We start from the raw sequence: 22,156 nt of genomic DNA on the forward strand, positions 1-22,156 counted from the left end.
ACAGCTATCTTCTGGATCCTGAAGGTTCACTGTGCAGGGGTCTCACGTTTAGAGAATATACTCTACTCCAGGTTCTTGCTGGTTTGGAGACCCACCCCCTCTTGCTTTTCAGAGGTTCACAACAGGAGAGCACTTCAGGGAATCCTATATGAAATTACTTACAGGTGAATCCTATCAGTATCTTTCCCACCATCTTTCTAAAGCCATGCAGGGAAAGGTCATTTGTTGGGAGTTAGAGACTTTGGCTAGAAGAGCCGCATTACATCATTCACTGCCTCTGCAGGAGTTGATATTGTCTTTGGCTTAGGTATATATATGTCAAAGCCTGGTGGTACTCTAGAGCCACAGATGGGATGCACAAGCTGAAAAAGACTTTGTCATGAACTCATGAACCCAAAGGCTCTTCTAGGCTATTGCTCAGCCCCTAAAAAGTGGAAAGTTCCATTGAGAGACATCAGGGTCATTGATTTTGTGTGGAATAAAAGAAAATGTGCCTATTGCCTATTTTCACTGAATAGCAATGGGCCTCTTATGGTGAAGAGAGATGAGAATTCAATCTCTCAGTAGCCCAGATCTGCCTTTTTGGGTGTGTGACCATTGGTATTTAAGTCACCTGGGACAGAAATGATGACTTGTCTGAAATTTTGCCCATACCAGGTTCTCAACCAACCCACTGCAAGGCATCTTTGTTCTGATTTGACTGCTCAGCACCTTGAAGACCAGACTTTGGGGCCCACATTAAGATGAGGCTTTGGAAAAATAATTTACTTAATAAGATACATAATTTATCCACCATTTATAAATTCAACCATCACTTATTAAACATTGCATTTGAATAAAAATAAATACAATTCAATTTTTTTCTTCTGGCTATATCAAATGTGGAAACAGTATAGGAAATAAACCCAAGCAAGTTCAAGGGATAAGCATAGTGATGTACATACAAAGAAAGGAGGTCCTGGAGAAAAAGGCAATAATTGTTCATTATAAAAGTCAGTAATTCTTCATGGAAGAAGGAACATTTGAACTGAAGAGTCATATAAGATTGTGATCAAGAGAGAGAACTTGCATACAACCTTCAGAGATTCTAAGAATAAATATACTAGCATATGTAGCAGCACTAAGATTTATTTGGAAGAAAAAAAATTAATGTGATACACTGCCTTTTAATAAGCATCTGGTACATCCTATCTTATCATCTCTTAAGAAGACAACGGAGGCCTGGCAAAATTTAAACCATTCCTTAAAAGGGAAAATATAAAAGTGACAGTTAATGATGCTGACACTTCAGAGAAAAGCTTCCCCAGCGGCCATTTGATTGAAATTTATTAGAATCCCTTTTATATCTTCAAGGCATAGCACTTTTTGGTGGGATAATTAGGATGATCAGAGTTTGAAGACTTTGAACATTAGTTCTTTCAATGTAACCTGGGTGACCTGGGATGGGCTACTTAGATTCCAAGAACATTCATTTCCTCAACCGTGAAATGAAAATGATGGTTCTCACCACACATTATTGCTGTGAAGACTAAAAGTCACAAAGCTTGGGAAACACCAGGAACTATGGGGTATTTTGTGCAGGTTAGTACCTTAGTCAGGATTAACTTGATGGCAATAAGAATGTGTCATGAGGTTAAACACGCAGCTGCTAACCCAAAGGTCAACTGTTAGTACCCACCAACTTCCCTGTGAGAGAAAGGACCCGTGGAATGGCTCCTAGTAACGATTAATGCTGTTAGGTGCTGTTCAGTCAGTTATGATTCATAGAATCCCTATGTACAACAGAATAATGAAACACTACCTGCTTCTGCAGCATACTCACATTGTTCTTATGTTTGAGCCTATTTTTGCAGCCACTGTGTCAATCCATCTCGCCTAGGTGATTCCTCTTTTTGGCTGTCACACCTTTACCAAGTGTGATGTTCTTTCCCAGGGACTCGTCTCTCCTAATAATATATCCAAAACACATGAGACAAAATGTCACCACTTGCCCTGGTAGCATAGTGGGTAACATGTTGGGCTGCTAATGGCAAGGTGAGTTCAAAACCACCAGCTGCTCTACAGGAGAAAGATGAGGCTTTCTACTCCTGTAAAGAGTTACCGTCTCAGAAATCTACACGGGGGTTGTTCTACCTGGTCCTATAAGATCACTATAAACCAGAATTGATTCTATGACAGTTGAGTTTTGTACATTACATTGCAATGTCATTTGATCTCTTGACTGCTACTTCTGAGATCATTGCAAATGACACGTTGCATTGTGTAAATCTGTTGCACAAGACCACTTTAAAGTGTTGAAAAGCAAGAATGTTACTTTGAGGACTAGGGTGTGCCTGACCCAAGCCATGGGATTTTCAATTACTTCATATGCATGCAAAAGTTGGACACGGAATAAGGAAGACTGAAGAAGAATCAATGTACTTGAATTATGATGCTGGCAAGCACTAGTGAAAGTGTCTATCATACACTGCCAAAAGAACAAACAACTGTTGTGAAGAACAGCCAGAATGCCCATTAGAAACAAGGATGGCAAGATTTTGTCACATGTACTTTGGACGTGTTGTCAGTAGGAACCAATCATTGGAGAAGGACATCATGCATGGTAAAATGAAGGGGCAGCCAAAAGAGAGGAAGTCACTTGACGAGATGAATTGGCATCTTGGCTGCAAGGATTTTAGTTTTCTTTACATTGCATGGGCTCAAACATAAAAACGGCATTTCATTGTGTTGTACGTAGGGTCAATATGGTTTGGAACTGACAACGACCAACGTTACCAACTATGATGTCTTTCTCCCGAGATTAGTCTCTCTTGACAACATGCACAAAGGGTGAAACAAAGTTTCACCATCCTTGCTTCTAAGGATCCTTCTAACTGAACTTTTTCCAAAACTGATTTATTCGTTTGTTCTTCTGGCGGTTCAAGGTACTTTCAACATTCTCCGCCAGTCCCATAATTCAATGGATCAGTTGTTAATTGGGTTCCTTATTCATTATCTAACTTTCACATACATATGAGGAGATGGAAAATGCCATGACTTGAGTCAAGCACACCTTAAACCTCAAAGTAATACTTAAAAAGGTTAGGTACAGCAGATACTTTGATTTCTTATTTATTTATTTATAAATCGTTTTATTGGGGACTCATAGCTCTTTTAACAGTTCATACATCAATTGTATCAAACATATTTGTATATATGTTGCCATCGTCATTTTCTAAATCCATTCTATCTGAGCTCTTGGTATCAGCTCCTCTTCCCATCCCCCCTTCTTCCCCTTTCATGACCCCTTGATAAATTATAAATTATTATTGTTTTCATATCTTACACTGATCATTGTCTCCCTTCACCCATGTTTCTGTTGTTCATCCCTTGGGGGAGGGGCATTTATGTATCGATCATTGTGATCAGTTACCCCCTTCCTCTCCTCCTGTCCCACCTTCCCCTTATGCTCCTGGTATCACTATTCCCATTTCTGTCCCTGAGGGGTTTATATGACCTGGATTCCGTGTGTCAGGAGCTCTTATCTGTACCATGTGAATGCTCCAGTCTAGCCAGAACTGAAAGGCAGGATTGGGGTCATGATAGTGGATGGTGGGTGGTGGGGTGGTGTGGAAGCCTCAAAAAAACATAGAAATATTGCTTGTTTCATCAGTGCTATACTGAGCCCTGGTTGACTCATCCCTTCCTTGTGACCCTTCTATTGTCTTCAGATGGGTTGTGGGTCTCTGCTCTGACCCACCTCATTCTCAACAATATGTTTTTTGTTTATTTGGGATCTTCTGGTGCCCGTTACCTGATTCTGTCAACACCTCAGGATTACACAGACTGGTGTGCTTCTTCCATGTGGGCTTGTTGATTCTCTGCTAGATGGCCACTTGTTTAACTTCAAGCTGTTAAGACACCAGATGCTATGTCTTTTGATAGCCGGACACCATCAACTTTCTTCATCACATTTGCTTATGCAAATGTTGCGAGGGTGAGCATCACAGAATGTCAGGTTGTTAGAACAAAGTGTTCTTGCATTGGAGGGCTTGAGCAGAGGTCCAAAGTCTGTCCACTTCCTCAGTGTAATCCCATATGCATATATATATGTGTCCATAGGCCAATACCTCTATTTTTATGAATTAATATATTTACATAAGTGCAAACCTATGTTTATATCTCTATCAACGGCTTTGCTTTCTAGATCTTTCCTCTGTTTCTCTATTTCCTTTACCTTCCTCCTGCCCCACCATCAGGCTTGCCCCTCTTCTGCCTCTTAGTAATTCCTCTCAGCTAGATTGCTGTTGCTGCAACACCACCAGGATCTATATGTCCTCCTTGTTGTTGCTTTTAATTTCCTAGTTATTCCCCTGTAAATGGCAGGTGTTGTTGGCTCACTGCTCCTTTCCCCCACTTCCTCCTCACCCCAAATCCCTCCAGAACCATCGGTCCTATTTCTTTCTCATGCCTCTTATATAAGTATATAACAGAGACAAAACAAAAAGAAAAAAATTGGATAAAAAGAGAAAAAAAGAAAAAGAAAAACTAGCAAAAAAGAAAAAACATACATAATAATGCCAGGTCTGTCCTGTGACCTTTATGACTATCTACCCACCAGTCCTGAGTTGCGGGAACTGCCTCTCCTAGCCTGACGTCTATTTCTGGGGCTTCTCAGTGGTTTTGTGGCTTTGCTTTGTTGATTTGTTATGTTCCTTCTTGGTTGGCCCCACTGTGGCGGTGGTCAGACTGGACTCACTGCGTACCGTGATGTCTCTTGATATCTTGACTGCTGTTTCCATGTGCACTAATTGTGTATTCAAACAAAATAAAGTTCTTGCCCATTTCTCCATTTATCATATTGTCTATTGGTCTAGATGAGAGGGTTTTAGTTTACTTTACATTGCATTGTAATTCATACTGAAAGTTTCCATCCTAGATCTTTATCAGAAAATGCTTCAGCACCTTTATGATTTCAACAAGCAAAGCTATGTCATCTTTATAGAAAAGTTTGTTAATAAGCCTTCCACCAATCCTGGTGCCATGTTCTTCTTCATATAGTTCAGTTTCTCGTATGATCTGCACTCAGCATACTGAATTGAATAAGTATGGTAAAATAAGGAAATAAATAAATACAACCCCGACACTCACCTTTCTTATTACAACCTGGAAGTCCTATAGGGAAGTTCCATTCTGTCCTATAGTGCTTCTATGTCAGAAATGTGGTGGGACATAACAACAATATGTCAAGAAATTATAACTTTTTTTACGCTTAACGTGTAGTGGCAGTTTTTTTTTTTCCTGTACATCATTGACATCCATTTGTATAAATTATAAATCCCAAATTAAGGATTTGTGTAAGTTTTGTGTAAGTACTAGACTTATATCTAATTGAATTATAAAAGACTATAGGATGATAGATGAGGAGTTTCAAAAAGTTCACAGAAAAAATTCATTATCTTTAAAGTTAATTTTTCATAAACTTTTTGAAGCCCCCTCCTGTGTAGGGAGGAGCCCTGATGCTGCTATGGGGTGATCTTTGTACTGCTAACGACAAAGTTGGCAAACCCACCAGGTGCTCCTCAGAAAATGAAGTTGCCTGTTCCCATAGATATTTACAACCTCAGGAGCCCTGTGTCAGTCACCATGAGTCCTAAATGACTTGACAGCAGTGAGTTGGATGGGTTCATATCTGCGGAGGCCATGGTCACTAGGGAGATTTGCCGCTTATGCATTGTATCCTCGGTCAGTATTTCAGATAGTCTCATGATAGCATCTTTTTATCAGCCCAATAACCAGAGTTGTTTTTTAATAGTTTTATTGGCATGCATTTATATATATCAGACAATTTACTCATTCAATCATACTAAGAAGATTTTTACAATCATCACTACAATCAATTTCAGAACAATTTCTTCTTCTACTCATTGTTGGTGGCTCACCATTTCCTTTCATCATCCCCTGTCATGCCCCTAGGCAATGATCAATGCAATTACTAGCTCCTAGATTTCATGTACAGAAAATTATACAAACACACACACAGGAAGCAAACACAGATGACAACAACAATGACTTGATAAAAATATAGAACAACCTCAATGGTAAAGAAAACAGAAAGTATTAAAAGCCAAAACAACTTTAAAATGGATCTAAAAGGAGATAAAATGATAAGGTATGTACATTTTAACCTAAGGATATCTGCAACAATACACTTCTGATGCTCTCTGTCTGATAGCAAGGCTAGTTACATTCTGGGCTATGTTTACAGGGAATTCACTGGAGATTCAACACATAAAATAATGAGAGTTTGCTGGTAAAGAAAGAAGACAAAAAAGGTTTGGATTTTCATAAAATTAAATCAAGCTGTGAAAAGCTCTGCTGGTATAGTGAGCTAGGAGTTGGGCTACTACCCAAAAGATCAACAGTTCAAATCCACCAGTTGCTCCACAAGAAAAATAAGGCTTTCTGCTCCCATAAACATTGACAGCTCAGAAACCCAGAGGAGCAATTCTACTCTGCTTTGAGTTCAAATCAACCCAATGGCAGCTTGATTTTGAAATCCAGCTGTGGGAAAAACTAAGATTGTTATGGTTTGGGAATAGTGTGTCTCAGAAACTTGGTCCCATAATGACTTCATTATCCAATCATCCTGTCAATGAATTGTAAGTACAAAGATCTGATTATAAGATGACATGACAAGATCTTAAAGAATATACCATAAACACAATTTTATCAAGCAGAATAATCACTTGTGATAATTGATAAAAGGAATATTTCCCGAACTCAGTCCAAAATTAATGGATAAATGATGTATTGATACACTCTTGATATTTCTTATGCTCATTGTAGTTTAGTATTAATTATCCAGAGGTATATCAGGAACACCATAAAGTAGTGGTCATCAACAAGTATCATGTTTATGGAAAGAAACTGTCTAGAAGTGAAATAAGGCTAAAGGGCAGGTGACACCTCAGTTAAAGTAGAGCCAGATTTCTGTAAGAGGCGAAAAGTCAAGAGTGTATTATATTGAATGTGATAGGAAAGACAGATCAAGAAAGGGTCGGAACCATGCAGAATAGATTTAGTTGAGGGGAAAAGGCACATATCAAACTGATAAGAAGATAGGTAGGTAGACAAGAGCAAGAAAAATGTACTCATTTTCAGCTATGTAATAGGCCTCTATGGGGATTCTCAAAGGTGCCAGACTACTAGAGAATAAGTAAGCCAGATATCAGATGTCTATGCAAAGAGGAAACAGTAGGACAGAGGGACCAACTGCTAGGGGAAGCAAGGACAGACAGACAAGGACCATGTTATCTGAGACATTTCTTATCTGCAGCTCAGTGTGTTGACTTGGTTCTTCCTAATACAAGGATCAGTCTCAGAATGAACAGCTGTATCTTCTGCTAGAAACAAAGAACTAGAAGAGACTCACATTAGCTGAGTTTTTACTTGGGATTAGGCATAATAATGTACATTTTCCTGGAATTGATCTCTTCATTCTTTAAAAAAATAACCTGTACACTATCTAATCATAAAAAAAATGTGTGTTAAACAGCGTTCTCTAGAGAAACAAAACCAGGACACTAATAATTTTGTATATATTTATATAGATAGATAAAAAAGATATAAACAGTTAATTAATCTATAAAGTACTACAAATGGCTCAGTGCAACTCACTTCCGTGACACAGCTAGTACACTGGCAGTCCTTCAGGTTTTGAGGGCCTCTGGGTAGGAGCAATTCAGGCTATCTGGCCACAGGCAACAAACAGCAAGCAGGTCACCAACAGTCAGCCAGATGACAGGGTCTGACAGTCATCAGTTCAAGAGATGTACCTTCCAGTAGTGTGGCAAAGCAGGTCTTGAAGGAACCTCAAGTTACAGTGACACAGTCCACCGGTATAAGCATCCCCCAGATAGTGTAGCTTGTGAATGGAGGCACAGAACGAGCAAGGCAGACGCACACTCTTCCAATGATCAAAGAGCAAGAGAGAAAGAGAGACAAGTTTCGCTGAGCTATTTATCTCTCTGCCCTTCAACTAATCTCACATGTGTTCATTTGCCATGTTGGCACAACAAACCTACCTATCGCAAACTGAGACCTAGAAAAGTTAAATAATTTAACTAAATACACTTTACTGGTGAATATGAATCCAAATATAATTCTAAACCCACCTCTTTCTGTCCTACTATGTCCTACTAGTTTATTCATAGGAATTTTGTACATGTGTTTATAAGAAATTTTGTACATGTCTATATAAGAAAAAAAATGTGTGGCAAACACATGTACAAAATTTCTATGAATAAGCTAATGATTTCAAATGTTCAAGTTAGAAGACACTTGGTCCCCTAGGATATGGATACCTCCAATTATCTTCCAGGTATTCTTCAAATTCTACTTTTATGTTTCAGCATACAGTACACTGCTTTTAAGGAGGGAGATCCAAAGAAGATTACCTTGACTGTCTAGAATCCATCCCTTAACTGTTGGTGAAATAGAGACTGATTTGGGTGCTTGTTTACAAAGTTCTCCAACCGATTATGAATCCCAGTGTCCAGTCCAATCTCTCACTTAGCTCTACTCATGGGACATTAAACACCAGCCATGGTCACAACAATGCAAGGAGTGCAGACACACATCAGACATAGTGTCCTGCACAATTTGGATATTAATCCAGACAGAAAAATCTTCAGCACTGTATGAATTAGTCAATGTAATGTAAATTCATTAACTACTTGTCATGACCGTAATATAATCTGCTGTGACTGTAAAGAGTTGAGAGCATAGTGTTAATCAAATCTACGCAGAACACAAGGCATGTCTGTTTAGACTCAATGACCACTTCTCTTGCCAGATCAGAGGCTGGAACTTGAAGGAGCAAAAAAATGTGTTACTTGAGCACATCCCTGGAAGGGGGTCCTCTAATTCCAAGAGAGTAGAACAAATGAATGGGTCATGACAGCTGAAACCACCTTCATTTCCAGCAAACCATAGACCTTCCATAGCCCCCATTAGTGAGAAGTTCACTAATAATAGAAGCAGAATGTCCACTGCAAGGAGTGAACATTTTCTCCCAGAATAAGTACCAATAATTGCTGAGTTTTAATAAAACCCACTATCTAACCATTAAAGGCCTCTCAGGTTTTTCATCACCAGCAATGAGATCCGAGAATGACTTTAATCTGGACTGCACCCTACCAGGTAAAACACCCAACCATCTGTTTCAGGTTGTAACCCCCAATATGAAGCTCCATCATTTATGGTCACAGAAATCTGAGATCCCCAGCACTGAATCAACTTATTTTGAGGCAGGCCTAAGCCCACTGGAACTAGAAACAATATTAATTTAGCATTCACTAATATCAAAGGCAATCAGAAGTCTCCACTTCAGATGAATCTTGCATTTTAATTACTATTGCCATATGAAGGAGTCAGTGAAAATATGGCTTTGAAAATAATGAGTTCAATGACTATGAAATTATTTCATTGCTGTTTAAGATTTGTTCCTGCCCTTGAATAGACTAATATAGAGCTTACAAATGCAGAAATAATTAATGTCAAATATTTCTAATATTTTACCATTTGTTTATCATTTTATGAAGGAGCCCTGGTAGTTCAGTGGGCTAAGTACTGGGCTGTTAACCACAGGATAGGTGGTTCAAACCCATAGTTTCTCTGAGGGAGAAAGATGAGATTCTCTGCTTCCTTAAAGATTTGTAATTTCAGAAACCCCGAAGAGCAATTCTACTCTGGTCTGTAGGTGTGTTATGAGTTTGAATCAATTCGATGGCAATAGGTTTGGTTATTTGGCTTACCATTTTCTATTTTCTTTATAATTGTGCTTTGATTGTCTTTGGCTGACAAAAAGGATTTCTCTGATTGGATCTATATGTTCTTTCACTTTTATACAAACCGATTAGCATGTACTTCAGAGAATCTGGTCTTGTACACAGTGGATCTTTTATAAAGTTTAAAATTATGGAATACTATATATGCATTTTCTTAGCAAAAATTATCAATAAAATATTTAATTCATTCCTAAAAAATAAAATTTTGTTTTCTTGCTAGGTTTGGTGTCCCACAGTATTGCCTGAAGTAATCTATTGACTAAACTTTATACTATCCATTTAACCAGAACCCAAACAAAAACTGACTGCTATCATGTTGATTCCAAGTCATGGAACCCCCTCATGTTACAGAGGAGATGAACTCGATAGTGGTTTCTTGGTTGCAATCATCACATAAACAGGTCACCAGGCTTTTCTTTTGTGACACTGTTGTACGGGTTCCAACTGTCAATCTTTAGGTCAGCAGTTGAGCATACACCAGATCACCGGTGGACCTATCTTTTTCATTTATGACCTATCTTTTTAGAATGTTGTTGGCACTGTAGACTAGCATGTTTTAAATGGTTTTACTTTCTTTCCTTCTTGTCTGTCAGATTCTAGACAACACTAATTTTAGTGGTGAGCTTCTCTGCCATTTTGCCTTGCTCCCCACTTAGAGAAACACCAGAGATGCTGAATGCAGTAGGTGGGCTGGGTAAATCTCTAGCATGAGAAATCCAGTCTGGTGGGGAAAAAGAACATGGTATCGGGGAGAGGTCTATTTTTCCATAAATATGAACAGGTGATATGTGGTGTTAGAGTACAAACACATTAAATCATGAATCAGGAAGATAAGACACTATGTTAGAGTGGGTTGGCTATGGAAACAAACCCAGAGACACTCATGCATATAAGAGCGAGCTTATAAGAGCGAGCTTATAAGCGAGCTTATATCAAAGAACAACTGCATATTGAGATAACATCTCAGCCCAGTCTAGATCAAGTCCACAAGTCTAATATTAGCCCATAAGTCCAATGCTAGTCCATAAATTCCTCTTCAGACTCACACTGATGCCAAATGCAGGAAGATCACAGGCAGGTAGGTGAAGTCTTGTGGATCCACTGGTGGTAGAAGCATCTCAGTGCTAGAGCTGGTCTCTGCCACATGGCTCACTCAGGTCTCAATGTTGCTCCAATTGGATTGCCAAAAGTGAGGGAGAAAGAGAAAGAGAGAGAGAGACCTGCTTCTTCTTCCTTTTAAAAAAAATCATTTTATTGAATGCTCTTACAGCTCTTATCACAATCCATACATACATTCATTGTATCAAGCACATTTGTATATTTGTTGCCGTTATCATTTTCAAAACAGTTTCTTTCTACTTTAGTCCTTGGTATCAGCTTACCACCCCTCATGAACCTTTGACATTTATAAATTTTTTTCGTGTCTTACACCAACCACTGTCTCCCTTCACCCACTTTTCTGTTGTCTGTTCCCCAGAGAGGGGATTATATGTAGATCATTGTGATCAGTTTCCCTTTCTCCCTCCACCTTATCCTTACCCTCCTGGTATCACTACTCTCATTATTGTTCCTTAGGAGTTTATCTGTCTTGAATTCCCTGTGTTCCAAGCTCTTATCTGTACCAGTATACATGCTCTGGTCTAGCCATATTTGTAAGGTAGAACTGGGGACATGATAGTGGGGGGAGGAAGTATTCAACAACTAGAGGAAAGTTGTATGTTTCATCAGTGCTATACTGCACACTGCCTGGCTCCTCTCTTCCTTGTAACCCTCCTGTAAGGGGAAGTCTAATTGTCTACAGATGGGCTTTGGGTCTCCACTCCAACCTCTGCCTCATTCACATTGATATGATATTTTGTTCTGTGTCTTTGATGCCTGATACCTGATCTCATCAACATTCATGATCACAAAGATTGGTGTGCTTCTTCCATTTGGGCTTGGTTGCTTCTCAACTAGATGGCCACTTGTTTATCTTCAACCCTTTAAGATCCCAGATGCTATATCTTTTGGTAGCCAGGCACCATCTTCTCTCTTCACCATAATTGTTTATGCACCCATTTTGTCTTCAGTGATTGTGTCAGGGAAGGTGAGCATCACAGAATGCCAGGTTGTTAGAAAAAAGTGTTCTTGAGTTGAAGGAGTACTTGATTAGCAGCCCAATGTCTGTCTGCTACCTTAATACTTAACATATAAATAAAAGTACATAGATCTATATCCCTATCATTATATACAAATATATTTACATATGTACATGCCTGTATTTAGACCTCTATAAATGTCCTTTGTAGTTTACTTTCCTCTTGTCCCACTATTATGTTCTGCCTTCATTCAGGATCAGTAATTCCTCTCAGCTACATTGCCCTTGATCAAGCCCCACCAGGCATCCTATAACCTCCTCACCATTGATTTTAGATCACTTATTGTTCCCTTGTCCCTGGGTTGGTTGACAGCCCCCTTTTTTCTCCTGCCTCCTCTTCTCCCATGCTCCACCCTTCCCCTAGAACCACAGATCCCATTGTCTTCTCGTCTGGATTGTTTAGCCTGCCTATCTTATCTTAAATAGACATGTAAAGACAATAATAAGCACAAAAATAAGACAAAGCAAAACAAAAGAACAACAAAAAGAAAAGCCTATAAATAGTTCTAGGTTTGTTTATGACCTTTAGGGGTATTTTCTGGTCAAGTCTGATGGGATGCCATGCCCTAGCCTCAAAGTCCAATTCCCTGGGGACTTCATTGTTTTGCTCCCCTTGCTGCTCTGTTGCATGCCCTTAGTGTTTTGCCCTGGTGTGGTGTGGTCAGATTGGGCACAATTCCTGCCTTGTGTCTCCAGTGTTGTTCCCCGTATCACTAAGGGTCAGTGAGGGATGTCGTGTCTCATGGTGAAGATGGCCATGTGCATTGGCTGCTCTGAGCAGGAATATCATCCTTGGGACTTGATCTGCCAGGATGCCAATATTCAGTTAAGCCAATGGACAGTGATACCTTGATTGTTGAATGAATTACTCCAAGCTCAAACTTTCTACTACTTGAACAACAAAGTTTGGGGGGGTGGGGGGGACTCTACTGAGTGTTCATAATTTTGCTCAGTAGTCGAACAGAAAGTCCAACATGAAAAAAACCTGCACAGGCTTGACCCATATCACCACAGACACAAAGGGGTGAGGCATTAGTCTAAGTGTAGCTGTCACTCAGATAACATATGGTGCTTGTGTTAGTGTGTGAAAACTTTCATAATGGTGCCCTTTTTTTTTTTTTTAGTTAAATACAATCAGGGTTCCAAATAAAATTAGTAATACCAGCAGGAAAACTAAGAAGGAAATAAAGAGTATCACAATAGAGTTAGTTAAAGATGAAAATCATTGTGAAATTTGAATCATGTCGCTGCTTGTCTGATTTGGCAGCAGAATACAACATGGCTAAGTCAAGATGATCAACATTTGGGGGATGTGAATGTGATTAAAGTGGTTAATGTGGAAAAAGGTGTGAAACAGTAACCATGAAACAAAGAATCCAGGCCATTGTAATGGCTGAAAAGTTATTGTCAATTTGAATAAATCAGAAACAACTCAATAATGATATTATATCTGAGACAGTGATATTCCAGAGGGCTAAAAGTCTCTGTAGTAATATAAAATCCTGGAAAAATGAATTTATAAGTATAAGTTACAAGTCTCAAAACCTATTATTGAATTCTCCATTATTTCTTATGGGAAAAATATGTTTAGTTCTCAAACTTTCTGGTGTGAAAACATAAACTTTGAGTGAATAGAGTTTGACAGCAAAGTTATCGCTGTATTAGATATTTTATATCATTGTTTCACTTTAATTTTCCCTAAAGTCCCCTAATGCTTTACTGGCCCTATTCTAGATAAGAGGAAAACTGAAGTTCATAATTGTTAGCTAACTAATTTGTTGATGTTACAAAGTTGATAAATGGTGAAGCTGAGATCTGAACTTAGCTCTCTTTGGCTCCAAAACTAAATTTCTTTCTTTTAGAATGAGTTGTATTCCAGATAAACTATGCCAGGATATAAGTCTTGAAAAATAGGTTATTGGTGCCCACACTCATATAAAGGAGTACCTATGTATTGTGACTGATATTCTTTCATCTCTAATTTAGCAAAAAATTTTTCTTCTCATAATCACAGCACATTTTTACCAAGAATCAAGTTTTCTCATAGATACTTTTTTTTCACTTTCCAATGTCTAAGGACTGGTAGACTGATAAAATTGGCTCAGATCTTTTAAATAAACAAAACCAGAAAATTGTGATATATTTCTGCTGACTGACTAAGAACATGCACAAAACCATCCTCTCTCCAACAACTAGGAGAAAATTATCAGGTAGGAATGGAGGGCAGTGTGTTAGTCTGGGTTGACTAAAGAAACAAATTCATAGACACTCATATGTGGATAAGAAAGAGCTTTATATATAATTTTATAATAAGAAAACATCCCAGGCCACTCCAGATCAAGTCCATAAGTCTGATATTAGCCCATATGTCTGGTACCAGTCTATAATTTTCTCTTCAGATTCACACAACACATGAAATGATGCTGAATGCAGGAAGATCACAAGGCAAGTCTTGTGGATCCAGTGGTGGTGTAAGCATCTCAGCATTTTTGTGGTTCTCCTCCAGCTCCAGGGCTCTGGCTCCATCAGCTTAGCTCCATGTGGCTTGTCATCAGGAAAGTGTAGTAGAGTGTGTGTCTGGCCTCCAATGAGCTATTTATCTCTATCATGCTTCCAAACAAGGTCATCAAGCTGTGGGACTGACTCCACCCCTTCATCAAGTTGACAGTAGATTATGTAACTGCCACAGGCAAGGGTGGCTTTAGATCTCTCAGAACAGATATGAAGTTAAGTGAATCAAAATCTCTATCACCACAAAATTTGAGGGACTGAGCATGGATTGGGCATAAAGGTCCCGCTTCTCATGCAAGGTGTCCAGTACTTTCCCCCTGGACCAGGCTTGAAAACAGACTTCCATGTAGCCAGCGTCTAGGCCTCTGCACACTCACAGTGATCTAGGGAGTGAATTTCTGGGACACTGGCATTCAGGCCACCTCTCAGCCTAAAATCAGAGCCAAGGTCTTGCATGGCCCATCATGGCACCCACAAAGGCATGGGACCAAGGAGTTTCCAGCATAGGGTCAAACCATGACTGTCCCAAGCATGAACCTGATAATTTCACTACTCATCTAGCTCTCACTGACTATACCTTAGGAATTGAGTTTGGTATCTGATTCTACTTTGTTTATAATGATTTCTTCTTCTTATGGTTATTGATATAATGATTGATATAAATGATTATTGGGAAGTATGAAAATAGAGAGCTTGTAAGCCTACTTGTCTTCAGCCATTAAAATTGGATCATTACATGGGTTTGGAACATGCCTGCAAAGAAGGCTCTGAAAAGATAAGCCCCACCCAGTGTCTTGAGTGCTCAGGATATTTGAAGGTGAAGGCACTTGCCTAGGGGGGTATTGACAGATTAAAGAAAATAAAAGTAACTCTTTTGATTTTTGAATTTTGAACTAGTGGTTTTTGTCAGAAGCTGGAAAAAAATCTGAACCTTAAAGAAACTCCTCTCTAAGACTGAAAATTAAAACGAGCCTGTGAGCAGGCTGAAATACTTGCTAGGTGACCACCTGGATCCACTTATTTTGTGCACGTGGGAGAAATGCAGCAATAGAGAGATGGATTGAGTCTGGCCTCTGACACCATGGACCTGATTTACAGGAACTAGAGGAGAAGATGAGAGTGGGTTGGCTGATCTGAAATTTATAGAGTTGTGTGGAACCTGAGCCTATGGCATGACCTATCCCAAGGGGGCTGGATTGTTGAGAATTTGTGATGGGGCCTTAGTCTAAGGGCAAGGCAGCCAATGGTGAGGCTAAGTGAAGCAGCTTGCATTGAATTGACCAGATAAAGAGAAGATTTTTGAGGCTGTGAACTGGTGCAGATTGCTGCTGATTTTATGGATGTCCTATCCTGATTTGACTTTGCTTATGGATGTGAACTTCACAAAAATTTCCAACTGGAATGAAGATTCTTCACATCAAAGAATATGATTATCTCCTCAGAGCACTGAGTTGATATAAGTGGGCAGTATAGAAATTGGAAACCCCAAATGGTGGGATAAAGGCATGAAGTTGTTGGCTTACAAACTTTCATAGGTGGGGGTTTATATTCATAGGATTATAGGATTAAGGTGTAGGTGTTACTTAACTGCAACTGTAGGCATAGAACATTGTTGTGTTGTTCACTTATAGAATATTATACTTAAATAATAGAATATTATACTTAAATGAGGCTTTGGTACATATTGAATTGTATCCTTTTTAGTTTTATACTGTTAGGTACAGATATGATTTTATTATTGTTTGTTGAAAAATTATATATGGCTAAAGAGTTGTGTGAAAGTGTCAAGTTGACAAGGGGTGGTCTGTGATAGTTACATAATTTAGTGTCAACTTGAAGTGTAGGGGTGGAGTCTATCCTGTCAATCAGATGCCTCCTTGTGGATGTGACCTCCTAATAAGGAGGGTCCTGGAAACTTTCCCCTCTCTCTGATTCACCTTCCTAATGTGAGTCACATGGAGAGCTGTCAAATACCCTGCCATTGGATCCACACAAATATGCACCCACTGGCCTGTGATCTCCCTGAATTCTGCATTGTTGCATGTGGGTGTCTAAGTTTGAGAAGGACTTATGGACTAGTATAAGACTTACGGACTAGTATCAGATATATGGACATTTTATGGACTGGGCTGAGATGTTTGTTTGATATGTAATTACCTCTTGGTATAAAGCTCTCTCTTATACATATATGACTGTCACTGAATTTGTTTCTCTAATCAACCAGGCCTAACATAATAATGAAATGTGAAAACATCGAGAGGTAGAATACCTAAAGGGAAGACCATGCTCAACATATCTTTTTTTTTTTCATGCTCAGCATATCTTGAACTGAAAAGAACAAAAAAAATAGTCAAATGTTGCAATATTGAAAATATCTATGGGAAAAATATTTAAAGATGTGGGAAGCATAAAAAAAGTGATGGAAAGAATGCACACTGTATCAAAAAGAGCTAATTCATATTCAGACATTTCAAGAGGTAGCATATGATCAAGAAAGGAAAATCCCAAGCTATACATAAGGTATTTTCCAAAACAAATGTTCCAGGCATTGATAGAATATCAATGGAAATGTTTCAACAGCTCATAAAGCACTAAAAGGATTTATTCTAGGAAATCTAGGCTAAGAAATCTGGAAGACAATTACTTGGCCAACTGACAGAAAGATAACCATATTTGCACACATTCTAAAGAGGGTAACCAAACAGAATACCCAAATTATAGAACAATATCATTGATTCACATACACGTATAATTTTGCTGAAGATCATCTAACAATGGTTACAGCAGTACATTGACAGAGGTTTAGGTTAGATTCAGAAGAGGACATGAAATAAAGAATATCATTGCTAATGTCAGATGGATCTTGGCTCAAAGCAGAGAAGACAAGAAAGATGTTCACTTGTGTTTCACTAAATATGTAATGGCACTCAACTGTGTAGACAATAACAAACTTTGGATAGTTTTTTTTTGAATGGATAGTTTTAAGAATAAGAATCCCAGCACATTCATTGTGCTCTTGTGGAACCTGTACATGAATTAAGAACAGTTGTGTGAACAGAACAAGAGACTATTTGCATTTTATAAAATCAGAAACACTGTGAGTCGCCCCATATTTATTAAAACTATATGTTGAGCAAATAATCAGAGAAACTGGATTATATGAAGCAGAATGTTGCATCAGGTTTAGAGGGATGCTTATTAACAACCTGTGACATGCAGATGACACAACCTTACTTGCTGAAAGTGAGGAGGAATTGAAGCACTTGCTGATGATGATTAATGATTTCAGCCTTCAACATGGATTATAATTCAATCTAAAGGAAAAAAATCCTCACAACTGCACAAATAGGTAACATCATGATAGCGATAAGATTGGAGTTGTCAAGAATTTTGATTTGTCTGAATCCACAATCCACAAATGCTCATGGAAGCAGCAGTCAAGTGATCAAATGACACATTGAATTGGATAAATCTGCTGCATAAGACCTCTTTAAAGTCTTCATCAGAAGGAAAAAAATTATATTTTGAGGACTACAATACACCTGATTCAAGCCATAGTATTTTCAATCACCTCATATGCATGTGGATATTGAACAATGAACACAGAAAAACAAAGAAGAATAGATGCATTTGAATTATGCTGTTGATAAAGAATATTGAAAGTAGCTTGGAAAAAAAAAAGAAAAATACCCTGGAATGTCAAAATAACAAACAGATGTGTCTTGGAAGAAGTACAGCCAGAATGCTCCTTAGATGCAAGGATGCTGATACTTCATCTCACATACTTTGGGCATGTTGTCAGGAGAGACCAGTCTCTGGAGAAGGACATCATGCTTGGTAAATTGAGAGTGTAGCAAAAAAGATAGCAGGCCTTCAATGAGATGGATTGGTACAGTAGCTGCAACAATGTACTCAAACATAAGAATACTTGTGCAAACAGTGCAGGGCAGGGCAGGGCAGTGCTTCATTCTGTTGTACACAGGGTCATTATGAGTTGGAAGGCTCTAATAACAACATAAATTACAATGAAATCCCAAATCTACTTGCAAAATCACCTCATTAATCACTCATTGGATTCCCTCTGATCTTTGCTCAAGGATGTACAGTATTGCCCTCAGACATAGTGCATTGGAAAGTGGATTACCCCAAGTCAACCTAGGGGTGGACAATCTTCCAATCGGACTTACCAAGGTATGTGCATGATGGAGATCACCACACTTGGAGTATCAAAATCACGAGTCATACTCTGACCGCCTCAAGGAAGCTTCTGGAACATTAATGTAAGCTCCTTTGCCTTACATAATTCAATCCCCATCCTAGCCTCACTCCTACTCCTGGAGCCTTACCAGTAGCTATGATTTTTTGATCTGTCACAAACTATGTTTATATGACAATTTTTTGACATCCTGAATCTTTTAAAAAGATACGTATCACAGCAAACCTTTGGAGACCATTAGAACCCCATGCTGATATTCTCTTCATCTGGATGGTGTCTCTGTAGTTGTCTTGTCCTTGGCCCACTTAAGACTTAATAAATGTTCTCTTTTAAAATAAGAAGAGACTGGTAGGACCCAAGACTAGGACCCATAGTTACCCTTCAGTTCTGGGACTGAACTTATTTTCCAGTTATAATAATCTACCATTGAAAGTTTAAAGGACAGCATTAGACTGACAAATTCCCATAGGTTATGAAAGAAGGAGAATAGAAACAGAAACACTAAGAAGAAATGGAATGAGTGATGGCATATTGTGAGGATTGCAATACATCAATTGAGACTAAAAGATATATGAAATATTGAACGTAAAACTGGTGACCTGCTCTGTAAATGTTCACCTAATAATAATAGTAATAATAATAATAATAATAATGAAAACATTTTAAGGTTTTAAACTTTTGTGCAGAATGATAAGACGTTGTAAATTTGAAACCAATAATGTTTACAAAGTGATAAACTATTGTGGAAATTCAAAGTATGAGAGTAGAATTTTTTAAAGTATAGTAGAAAAGAAAGATGGGAGTTTGAAAATAAATTTTTTTTAAATCACAAAAAAAGCAGAAGAAAAAGGTGGGGAAAGGATGTTGCTATAGTTAATTTCCTGAAAATCTTTTAGTTCTCCATTAGGAAAAACGACAACAAAATTTTTCATGAAAGGGAAAATAGTCAAAACCCTGAAGGCTACAATCAATTCTCTCCTGCTGGCTCATCATCCCAATAGGATTCAGAGAAAGAAGCAGGAAGTGGAGAAGGAGATGTGCAAGAGACTGAGTCATATTAGACACGAGAGAACACTTGTGGGTAACTCCAGATTGCAAATCTATGGAATATAATTTTAGGGGACACTTGAATCAGTGTTATGGGTTGAAATTCCAAATCTGCCACTCACTAACTGAGTGATTTTACAAAATTCCTTCACCCTTTCCCATTTGTTTTATCTATGCATATAACATGGGGGTAATAGTTTTGTTCATTATGAGGAATAATGAATTTTTTACTGTAAAGTGAGAACATTATAAGCTTTCAATCATTGTTAGCTACTATTATGATTACTATTCCTGTGATCCCCACATTAAAATTAATTCTGTGGTTACTTTCACTGATGAGAGTTCAGGAGGGAGGGAAAGGTATAAATTCTTTGACATTAGAACTTTCAGCAGAATGGGTTATTATGGAAGCTGTTGAAGGAAATGGTAGACGAGATTGTGTGGGTTATGAGATTTAGGTATTAAGTTCTATAAATTATTGATTGATAGATTTTCTGGTGCTTCATACATATCAGTAAAAAAGAATCATCGTCTTAGAGTTACAGAGAGGGAAAGGTTTAGAATCTTAGAATCACACAGTAAGTGAGCAATAGAAGACTAATACTCAGATCTGGCTCCTGCTCTGAGCATTTTTTCAGTTTTGTCCTTTGAGAACAGGCCATGGATGGCAACTTCTCTCCATTGCCCAACATAGCCCTGGACTACATGTCAGAACTCAATTAGATATTTGACTGGGTCTCTGCAATGGCATGTTTGCCACAAACACAATTGCACAAGCTCTCCTTACAGGAAAATCCTTGGCAACTTTGCAAGTCTGGTCTCCCATATTATGACTGCTTTCCAACAAGCTTTTTAAACCCCATATTCAGTCATTAAACTCAACAGCTGAGCCACAAAAGAAAGATGCGGCAGCCTGCTCTGATACGGATTTAAGGTCTTAGAAACCTTATGAAGTAGATTACTCTATCCTATAGAGTTTTCATGAGTTGACATTGAATCAATGGCAGTGTGTTCACTTCATAATTTAGACAGAATCAGATGGTGGATAAGAACTTGAACTTTATTTTATTTTGTTTAAAATGAACTTGTTTGTCACTAAAGGTTCAAGTCCCATTTCAGTTTTACTTTTCTCCCATTTTCTGGCACTATTTTGGTTTGAGGGATAAGGAATCGGGAGGGATTTTTTTTTTTTTAAGAAACACTGTATATATTTATACAGTCCACCTCAAGAAATGAAACCCAAAGCAAAATCCTGTTACACCCTCCGTATGTGTGGTTCTCTTTCTCCCTGCCTCAATATCCTACCCCCCCTCCTTGTTCACGCACTCATTCCTGGCACCCTCATACTCACTAAATTATTGTCTTTTGTATATAAACCAAGTTCCCTTTTCTTGCTTTTTCCTTATAATAATACTGTTATTTAATGTTTATCTTTGTAACATTGACTGTAAAGCATAATGTTCTCTAGTTTTGTCCATGTCTTGTGGTGTTTAAGAGAGTTGTCAGAATAGGGAAAAAGATGGCGTCTAGTTAGCTTCACCTGCTCAGAGCTCCTGCTGCCAGACCAGAAAATTGGGAGGTAAGGTGAGAGAGACGGGGAGACTGAGTCTTGAAATTAGAACCAGGGTACTAAGGTCAGTCCTAAAACCCACTTTTTAAAATTTTCATTCACAAAGCAAACCAAGAATGCACTAAATTGCTCCAAGTTCGGTGTGCTGGGCTCATGGGCTCCAGCTGAGCACCTATTTGTGCCCTAGTTCGGAAATGAGTAGCAATTTCCCCAGGCTGACGCCCTAAAGGGGACATAATCCCAGACACAAGGAGAACCTCTGAAAACTAGTCACAGGTCCCCACATCAGAGCTCCCTGTGCTGTTAGCTACCTTGAGCTCATAGCCTGGGGTTTGGGGTCAGCAGGTAGCCATAGATTTGGAGCAATTGCAAAAGTAAGGAAATTTACCTGAGTCAGGTCCCAGTGTAGCAGAAAATAAGCGGATAGTCATAGTGCAGGGGGCGAATTCAGTTCCAGTTGACTGAGAAGAAAACAACCTCTCTGATAAGCTGAATCTCCTCTCCTGAGGATCAGTATGACAGCCCCCAAATCAGGGCACTCCATAAGCCCAATGTAAAAAAGAGAGAAAAAATATTTTCTCTGTAAAAACTGAAAATCCAAGGCTCATTATTTAACTCCAAGGCAACTGGTAGAACGAGTTCTTTAACATACATTAGCATAATAAGGGAGCCAGTGCTAAGGAAGGCCAGAAGTTAGCTACAGAGCCCAGAGGCTATCAAAATTACAAAGACCCCTTGGAGCAAAGCTCACTTTCAGAATTACTTAATTCAATTCCAGCTGGCCAGGGTGGGGCAGGAAACTTCTGAGCTGTTTGAGCATCAGCAGTCCTGGTGCAAGCTAGGAC

Source organism: Echinops telfairi, unplaced genomic scaffold (genome assembly GCF_000313985.2).
Source record: "Echinops telfairi isolate 266 unplaced genomic scaffold, ASM31398v2 ScPeMD7_70;HRSCAF=299, whole genome shotgun sequence".
Classification (NCBI taxonomy): Eukaryota; Metazoa; Chordata; class Mammalia; order Afrosoricida; family Tenrecidae; genus Echinops; species Echinops telfairi.